The sequence below is a fragment of the Solanum verrucosum genome, unplaced genomic scaffold (assembly GCF_900185275.1).
Source record: "Solanum verrucosum unplaced genomic scaffold, falcon-dt-bn FXZP01000040.1, whole genome shotgun sequence".
NCBI lineage: Eukaryota > Viridiplantae > Streptophyta > Magnoliopsida > Solanales > Solanaceae > Solanum > Solanum verrucosum.
In genome coordinates this window covers 2188459-2198780 of record NW_026020323.1, presented here as the reverse complement: position 1 = coordinate 2198780, position 10322 = coordinate 2188459, and positions in this window count along the sequence as shown.

Here is a 10322-nt window from a genome sequence, read left to right as displayed (position 1 = left end):
AAGGTTCAGTATCTAAAGGAAAACTTATGAAAAATCAAAGGTATGATTGGGCAAAACATACTAACAAGACAACTTTTGGTCACTGTTTTGGAATGGTCGGAAAACTCTCAACGTGTGGTTTCTCCTTTGACATGAGGAAAAAGCAATTTCTCACGTTAGTTCTAGACGGGGATAAATCTTGTGGTTTAAAATAGTCTAATCTCATAAGAAGTAGTTATCACATCTTGTAAAAGTGATTCAAATTTACAATCTTAAAATTAGAGGTGGATATACAGTATACCTACTATCGATCAACTCCCTCTTGTCAATTATCACGTCTTTAAATCACTAAATTGACTATTTAACATACCTTTAAATTTTATTCTGTCTACTTTCTTAAAGATTAATTAAGAAACTATTTGAGTACCTAGTTGATTAAAAGTGACTGATAAATACAAACAGTCGATATAAAATTCAAGTGTTGAAATCAGTGGTGGAGACAAGATTTTCATCGAGGAATTAAAAAAAATAAGTAAGCACATGAGTCGGATATAAACAATTAGATAAAAATCAACTCTACCTCAACATAAACCATGAAAGTTAAAAAATCATATTACAATTTCTATATTTTCAGCCCTATTGAGTATGGAAACAATGGAACAAAGAAGATGGAGGATCAAATGACCACAAAATGATTCAATTACCATGAATATAAGGCTAGGAAAAAGTATAGACGGTAACAACGGTCGGAAATCTATTTTTCCAACAAGAAGAAGATAAAACATATGGGAAAGTATAGGCAGCAACAATAACATAAAAAATAGGAAAAATTACATAAATGGGTCATAAAACTCAAAATAATAAGGGAAACTAATTGCATGCTTATACCTCAATTTAAAGTAATTCAAAAAATACTCATTTTCTCAAAAATAATTACAACTCATACCCCTCATTCATTAAGGCTGATAATTTTCGCTTAACTGATACTAAATCAATATCAGATATTGTATTGGTATCATTAGGGCTGATAATTTCGCTTAACTGATACTAAATCATTATATATAAGAGTACATGTATATCAAGAATTACTCACTAGTCAATCATACTATAATAGTATACGTATATTGTTGTGATATCATTAAGGTTTCTTGTTCAGAAATTACTCATTAGTTAATGATACTATAAGAGTATATGTATATTGTTGTGGTATCATTAAGATTTCTGAACAATGATACTAAGAGTATATATAAATATTATAGTATCATTAAGGTTTCTTATTCAGAAATTACTCATTAGTCAATGATATCATAAGAGTATATTATAGCAATAGTGACTGCTGTATGTGCAGCTCTCCATACCTTTTCTCCAAATTATAATTCGTTATTTGGTGTGTGAACCATATGTTAGTTCACTTGCCTTGCTTTGTAGAATAACTAGTGTTAAATCTGGCTATGTGTAGTGCAGCACTCGGAGTCTCAACTCTCTTTGTTTTTCAATATGCTTTTCTTGATGTTGTTGATCTTCCATTTAATGCTCCCGACTGTATAATGTGATAATCTTCTGTTTCCACATTGAAAAAACAGAAGCAGTCCAATTTGGATTTCTTTTGAGTGATTGATAACTCACGTGTTTTATAAAACGTTACTGACAATTGAAGTGTGTGTCATCTAGAACCATTTTAACAAGAAACATTTTCTTGCTTTTTGAATTTGTTCTCTTTTTGGTAATTGTTCAAGTAAGATGCCGGAAAGATATATAAGTAAATATGCTAGGTTCTCATGTTTTTTTTCCTTCTTATGTGTGTATTTTGGTGTCTTCCCATAAAGTAAATATTCATTTTGTCAGTTTTAGTCTTCATTCACTTACAGGACTATAGTAACATTACTCTAGCTAGTATATGTAGTACTGAGGTCCGTTTGGTAGATGATTAGAATATTTTAAATTACGTATAAGTAATATAATATTTTATGTTTAGTAGTATTTTTTACTCTGTATAAAATTTAAAAAAATGGTACTTGATTTGCAATTTAAATATCTATATATCTAATAGGCAAGTACTCTATGAATTTGACCTTAACATCTCATTCTTATAATCAAGAATTCTCCAAAACTCTTTCATCTTGCTCTTTTAGTTATTGTCGTGTCAATCAGGGGTGGATTTAGGAGTAGGTAAGGTATGTCGCGGGACACGGCTTCATTGAAATTTATTATGGAATATATCTATATAAAAAAAAAAACTTAAAAGGTAAAACAATTAAAAAGGACACCCCTTATATCAGAATGCTCCTAGCTCGTGTGGCAGAGGCGCCACATTTGATGTTTTACGTCCCGAGTTGGATTCCAAACGGGCTACTTTCTTCTACATTTTTTTACACGTTTTATTTTTATTTTTTACCCCTTTTTCTCTTAAATTGTTATTTTAAATTCAAACGAGTAGGTCACAATCATTAAAAACTTATAGACCCACTATAATTCATTCAAAATCTAACTTACTCTTCTTCTTTTTTAGAATTAAAATAAAACTCAAAATATGTGAGCCCTTCATCCATTAGAATTATAGTTAAATAAAAATAGTAGTGACTCCTTAAATCCTTATATTTATATATTTGTGACTTGTGAGTTTCTTCAATTTTCTTTCCGTTCTTGTTCATCTATCATCGGTATTTGGCATCTTAAATCTCTCCACATCATGTAAGTATTTTGTGATATTCTATTTTAAATTATTACGTACTTGAATTTTTATTTTTATTTGTTCATAATAATAATTTTTTTTTTCTATTGGCTTGTTACAATGAAACAATTTAGAATTCATTAAATTGATCACAATTGTCTGTAATCGTCTATTAATTGATCCTTAATTGCCAATTGTGCAGATTACATCATATTAGTATAAATTTAATGGAGAGTTTAAATTTAATGCAGAGGTATTATTCTAAAAAAAATCATAAACGTTCAAAGTCAATCTTAACAATTCAAGCTTCAACTGACTTGGAAGAACAAGCTAATGAGTCAAAAAAATATCGACGAAGTGAAGAAATTGATTTAAATTCATTGCCGATTGATGTTAATTTATTAAAAGATATTATTCGTATTTATTTGCAATACAATCTGTTGAATAATGTTGTATAAAATTTTATTTAATAATATGAAAATGTGAGTGGTTTAATTTAAAATTTTGAAATATTATCTAATTTAAAGAGTAGGCAATTTTTTTTAAAAATAATTTAATCAATTTTTTATAATTTTAAGAAAAATATTATTTCATAAAGTTCACTATTAATGGGGCCCTCAAATTTTTGAAGGCCTAAAGCAAAAGCTTCATCGATTTTCTTTTAGAGTCATTCTTGTCACTTAATGGTGACACCGCTTAGAAAAAAAATCATGCGTACGCCACTGGTGTCAATATTTACATTATACTTCTTCCTGATTAACTCTTACAACTTGAACACTTTGATATTTGATTGTTCAATTACTCTATTTTTAAAAATACTAGTGAAGAATTGCACAAGTAATTTCTAGAGGTCCTCCCACATAGATATACTGAAATGTATATTCTAATAACAAAGTTATTAGTTGTAGTAGTTTCAAGACTGACATACAATAGTCATTTGCAATTTTCCTTGCAACATCTCACCCTTACTTTAGTTGGCTCATTCACATACTACTCAATTTGAACCCTTTTCTAAATTGCATACTTAGTGACAGTCAATCTAAACTTTTTTACATTTTCAAAAATCGTACTCAATTGCCACAAAATTTTTGTACTGTTGAGATCAAATCTAATACTATTTGTGGTATGATTTTCCCTTTTTGTTTTAGGTAGTTTGAACCTCAATTTTTCACCTTCCTCAAGACAACTATCATATATATATATATATCAGTTTCATAGCTACAAGCATTGCATAATATGATTCATTATTTTTAGAAGCATCACTATCATTGGTTGACTTATCATATCTAAGAGTAATCAATATATTTAGAATCTGATGAACCATTATTTGGAGTTGTTGGATATGATAGAGAAGAAACATTTAAGGTAGTATTTAGATATACACCTACCCCATTAAAAGCAACCTCATCTACGTCATTATCTCCAATGTTTTCACTAGCATTATTTTTATTGGTTCCAACTTTATTAAAAGTTGTCAATATCTCCTAAGATGCAATTGTTAGGTGGTCGGGTACCAAATTTGCAATTCGGGCTACACCCTAATTGTTTAATATAGTTTTTAATCTCAAAGTATGATATTGTATTCACATCAATATTCACATATTCACTCACTAATTCACCCACATATCTTGCTTCTTCACCTTCATACAAAAAGGTCCGCTATGATACAACTTCAAAATATAATGAATGTAAGTTCACTCATATTTATATGCGTAAACATTAACAATAATTAAGTAAAAGTCATTAATGAAATACAATTGATTAAAAAAGCACACACATAGACACCTTTAACCCCAAACAGAAATTCAGTCACTAATAGAATATAAAAATTTATGTTAATAATTAAGTACAAGTAACTACTAAAATACAAAAGAGGAAGTAGAATTAGCCCTAAAGGATATCAGTGATTTGAAAGCTCCTGGATATGGTGGTTTTAATGCCCATTTCTTTAAAAAGGCCTGGCCAGTAGTGGGAGAAGAAATCACAAATGCAGTGCTGAAATTTTTTGAGACAGGGGTAATGTATACACCTATAAATTGCACAGCTGTTACTTTAATACCCAAAGTGGATCATCCCACAAGAATTGGAGAATATAGACATATCTCTTGTTGCACAACAGTATATAAAATCATATCAAAGGTCATTACTAAAAGGCTGCAGAAGGTGATGAGTTCAATTGTAGATGACAATCAATCAGGTAGAGCTATTAGTGATAACATAATTTTGAGCCATGAGTTGGTAGAAGGGTATGGCAGGAAAGGCATATAAGCAAGGTGTATGGTGAAAGTGGATATGAAGAATGTCACGACCCAGGGGTACCCCTAGACGTAACATGGCGTAGTTGATCCCGAAGGGGTAGCATACAAGCCCTTAGCATATCCTGAACATAAGATAATAGAAAATACGGGAAAGTTTAAAACTTTTACAATCAAAGTCATTTTTCATAAAAGCAAACAGAAGGCTTTCTACACTTTGTCTCAAACCATCTAATACAACTTTTTAGAATAAACTCTTGGGACACAGCCTGTATAATAGTCTTAACATGAAAATAAAAGACATAAAGGTAAGGTGAGTTTTGTCCTCGAAGCTATGAGGCCTTACCAAAATCTTCAACTCTACTAGATTCTTGGAAACCTAGCCTTCAAAACAACTCAATCTCCTCAACCCTACATTTGATTAGAATGTAGGCAATATGCGTTAGTACAAAATGTATCAAGTATGGAAGCTAGCACAACATCATAAGAGCATCTCAAAATGGTTAGTCAACATAAGACATAAGCATAAGATATAATAACATAATCATCATAGTCAATAGCAAAATCTCCAATATAAACATTATATAAACATAAGTCAACATAAGACATAGTTAATGAGCATAGGAGATAAGTCATAATAATATAAGCACAATTGACTCTTGGTCATAAATACCATAATAGAACCATTCTCAAGTAACCTCAAAAGCATACATGTGCAAAGCAAGAATAGCATCCCATAATACCACCCAAGCCAAGTATCTCTTTTTGGTCATCCTAATCATGGTTTATAGGCATAGTTAAGTCTTAAACCTTTCTACCATAAGGGTACCATAGTCCTAACTAACCTCAAGGCACACTTGTGCATTGCATAAAATGCATCTCATACTACCTTTCACACTAAGCATCACCTTGAAGTCATCCTAGTCATATTCACCCTCCTTTGGTATCACTATGGCTTACTTCATGTAGACAAAGGAATTATCACTTCTAGTCAATCCTATCTTGGAAGGCATTTATAACAACAATCCATCAAGTATCACTCATGTAAGACAACACTCATAAGGTAACCTTTAGTCATACTTGTGCAAGGCATGAGTAGCATCCCATACTACTACTCATACTAAGTACTTCTTTAGGTCATTATACTCATGTTCCTTAATTAGAGACTAGCCCTCTTTTAAAACATGGGGACCCTAGGAGACACTTTACTAAGTCTATATTAGTTCCTTCTTGTTTTGAACCCTAAGAGATACTATCCTGGGTACATTTTAGTTCACCATGTTGAAACTCTAGGAAATGCTACTCAAAGCATAATCTAAGTTCATTAGACTTGACCTCTTGGAGATGCTACTTAAAACATAATCTTAGTTTATTATAAAATTGGACCCTATGAGATACTTCTTCTAACATGTCTAGGTTCATTATTATTATGGACTCTAGGAGGCATTACTCGAGCATATTTAAGTCCATTTATACTCTTGAACATTATGAGGTCCTTCATTAACTTGTCTTAGTCCCTCATTACTTAGAACCCTAAAATATACTATATTAAGTACATCTTAGTTCATTAAGGTTGAACCCTAGGATATACTACCCTAGGTATATCTTAGTTCATCATATTTGAACTCTAGGAGATACTACTTAAAGCATACTCTTAGTTCATTTAGTTTGATCCCTAGAAGATGCTCCTTCAAGCATAATCTTAGACCATTACTTACATTGGACTCTAGGAGATGCTACTGTATGCATAATCTTAGCCCATGAAGTTTGAACTCTAGGAGATGCTACATTGAGCACAATTTTAGTTCATTACCAATCTTGTTTAATTGGGATATAGCCTTAACCGACATGAGAACATATAAGTTATCACATAATCTCCAATGGTGTTACCCACACCATTAAAAGTTGGTCCACTTGCCAAGGAAGGACCAGTTTGTTAGCTTAGTCGGATCCACTAGCTAACTTCCTACGGGACATGTAGTCATGGGATACAAAGATTTCTACTAGAAACCCAAACTCCACTAGGTGAGGCTTCCATCTCATGAGACACACTTGGGGAAATCAATACTCTTCTAGGTGAGAGATCTCATGTGGGAAGCCCAAACTAAACTAGGTGGAAACCTCCATGAAAGCCCAAACTCAACTTGGTGGGAACCTCCATCTCATTTCAATATCCACTTGGTGCTAGGCATAAATCCCACAAGATAATCATTAAGTCTATACTTTGACTCAAGTTTATGAAAAGGTGTTCTTGACAACCAATCCATGCTAATACCCTTTTTAGACCATGTGGGAGCAACTATCACCATCCATGGCCTAGGTATAAAGGCTTGCTAGCCTTTGGTTCAATTAGTTAGGAGAAGTCCTTCAACCCTAAAACCATTACTATGTGAGAAGTCTTTCATGTTAATTTTATATTCATACTTTAGAATTATGTCTAGAATTCTTCATTAGACAAGGACATCATCATGGCCTAAGTAATTCTATCACTTCCTACCATCTATGATTCATAAGGTGATCTAGGTAGGTAAAGGTCTCTCAACACAATTCTATTCATTAGCCTTAGATTAATATGTAGAGTTTACTCTCAAAGCCTTAGGATCTAAAGTTGATCATATTAGCTTCTTTCTTAAGCCCTAATGATCATCATTCATCACTATGACTCCTTATTATCAATGACTCTATATCATGGAAGCATATTATGAACCTAGATTACAAGGCATTCAATCACATTCTTTAATACTAGGTGATTCTAGTCATAATTTGCCTTAAAGGTTCAATTTCATCTTTACAAGTCAAGATCAATCATGTGGTATAGAGCCTAGTTCAATTCATGTCTAGGTATTCCTAATCTTGATCAATTACTACACACAACATTGATTTAGAAAGATCACTCATGAACCTTCAATTTCACCTCTAATGGCATCAACCCACAATTATCACATTCATCAATTTAGATTAGGGTTTACCATAGAAATCACATGAAATCATCATAATATTATTAAAAAAATGCTAATTCAATCATAATTGGATGTTATCCACTAGATTGGAATCACATCCAAACCCTACCCACAATGTAATCGCAACCCTAACTAGAATTGGGTTTTTGATTTCACAAGTAGGGAAACTATGGGGGAACCATGGGTGGAAGAACCCATGGATGATTAAGCTTCACATACCTTCAATCAAAGCCCTAAACAAATCTTGAATCAATGGGGAAAATATCCCTAAGTTGCTGCCCTCTTCTCTTCTCTTCTTCTTCTATTCTAGAGAGATGATTTTTTTTTATTTTTTTGGAGAGAGTTTTGGGGCCTTTAGATGAATGAGTTCTAATGATTAGTTTAGGTTTTATTTAAGCTTATATATGTGGTTAAATAACCTATTAACCGACCTACATTAACCCTTAATTAATAACTAACTTAACCCCTAAACACTCAACTAAAAACTAAAGGCTGAAAACTGCTCATGACTCACGCTCACCCATCCACGGACCGTGGATGGAACTACTGTCTGTGGTTTGGTCTCGTGGTTGGGTCTGAGGCCTAAATGTTGCAGGCAACTCAGGCCTTGACCTACGTCTATGACCTACGGGGCGTGGACTGATCTTCTGGCCGTAGATGGCCATCCGTAGGTCACCAAAATTCTATTTTGGGGATTGTTTTGGGGTCCTCCTCAAGGACCCCTTGGGTGGTCCGTGGGGGGAGGGTCGTACCCAGACGTTTAACCCCTAAAATCCTTATTCTAAATACGGGAACCATTGGGGGGAGGTCATACCCAGACGTTTAACTCCTAAAACCCTATTCTAAGTACGAGAATCATTTCTTTTGATTTTAATCCTCATACGACACTCCAAAACTCTTACCAAAGGCTCTAGAACTCACTAGTTCAACTCACTAAATTCGGGGTGTTACAAAGAAAGCCTATGATTCACTAGAATGGAGTTTCTTGGAAAGTATGCTTTGGGAACTTAAATTTCCAACAGTGGTAGTCAGGTGGATAATGCAGTGTGTTACCACTGTTACATATTCTATCAGGATCAATGGGAAAACAACTAAACCTTTTAAGGCAAGGAAAGGGGTTAGACAGGGTGATTCTCAATCAACATTCATGTTTGTTCTAGCCATGGAATACCTCATAAGAGTATTGAAAACATTACATACCAATCCTAGCTTCCACTATCATCCTAAATGCAAAAAGCAAAAGATAATTCAACTAAGCTTTGTTGATGATCTTTTACTATTCTGTAGGGGAGATGTTAAATCTGTCAAATGTCTGTATGATTGTTTTCAAGTGTTTTCCCAGGATTGGTGGCAAATGTTGATAAGAGTAGCATATACTTTGGAGGGTGAAAATGAATTATCAAGAACATATAGTGCAGGAGCTGAAATTTGCTAAGGGGGAACTACCTTTTAGATATCTTGGAGTACCCTTAAGCACCAAAAGAGTATCCATAATGCAGTGCAAACCACTTATTGACAAAATACTGGGAAGATCACAAGTTGAACTGTTAGATTTTTATCATATGCTGGTAGAGCACAATTAGTCAAAAGTGTTCTGTTTGCTGCACAATTTTTTTGGGCTCAAGTGTCTGCTTTGCCAAAGAAGATTATACAAGCAATTGAATCTATATACCAGAGGTTTTTGTGGTCAGAAAGTGTTGATGCATCAAAAAAAGCACTAATTGGTTGGTAGAAGCTATGCAGGCCCAAATCCAATGGAGGATTGTACTTCCTAGATATCTATACCCGGAACAAAGCTGCCCTTGGGAAGTTACTATGGAACTTGTGCAAGAAAAAAGACAGACTATGGGTATTATAGGTGCATAGTTACTATGGAAAACAGAACTCTGTGTGGGGTGTGCAGGTCAAGCAGACATCTTGGATGGTCCATAGGATTTTGAAGGTTCATAAATATCTCCAGGAAGTTGTCTATAGTGAACATGATATGATTAACAAGGATAAATATTCTATAAAAGAGGTCTATCAGCAGATGAGGGGGCAGTATAAAGAGAGTGGAATGGAGGAAGCTGGTATGGGAAAACCTTGGAGCTCCTAAATGGCTGTTTATACTGTATATTGCACTGAATAGAAGGCTACTAACTAAAGACAGGTTGGCACAATGGGGTTTAACTCTGTCAGACAGATGATGAAGATATTGATCATTTATTCTTCAAATGCTCTTATGCTGAAACGGTATGGAGTAAACTATTGTATTCTTCAAATGCTCTTATGCTGAAAAGGTATGGAGTAAACTATTGGGATGACAAGGTATACAGAGACAAAGTATGAACTGGCAAAAAGAAGTTCAATAGGCAGTGAGGAACATGAAAGGGAAAAACAGTAAGATGCAGGTATACAAAATGATAATGGTAGGAGCATTATACTGGTTGTGGAGAGAAAGAAATGGTAGAATATTTC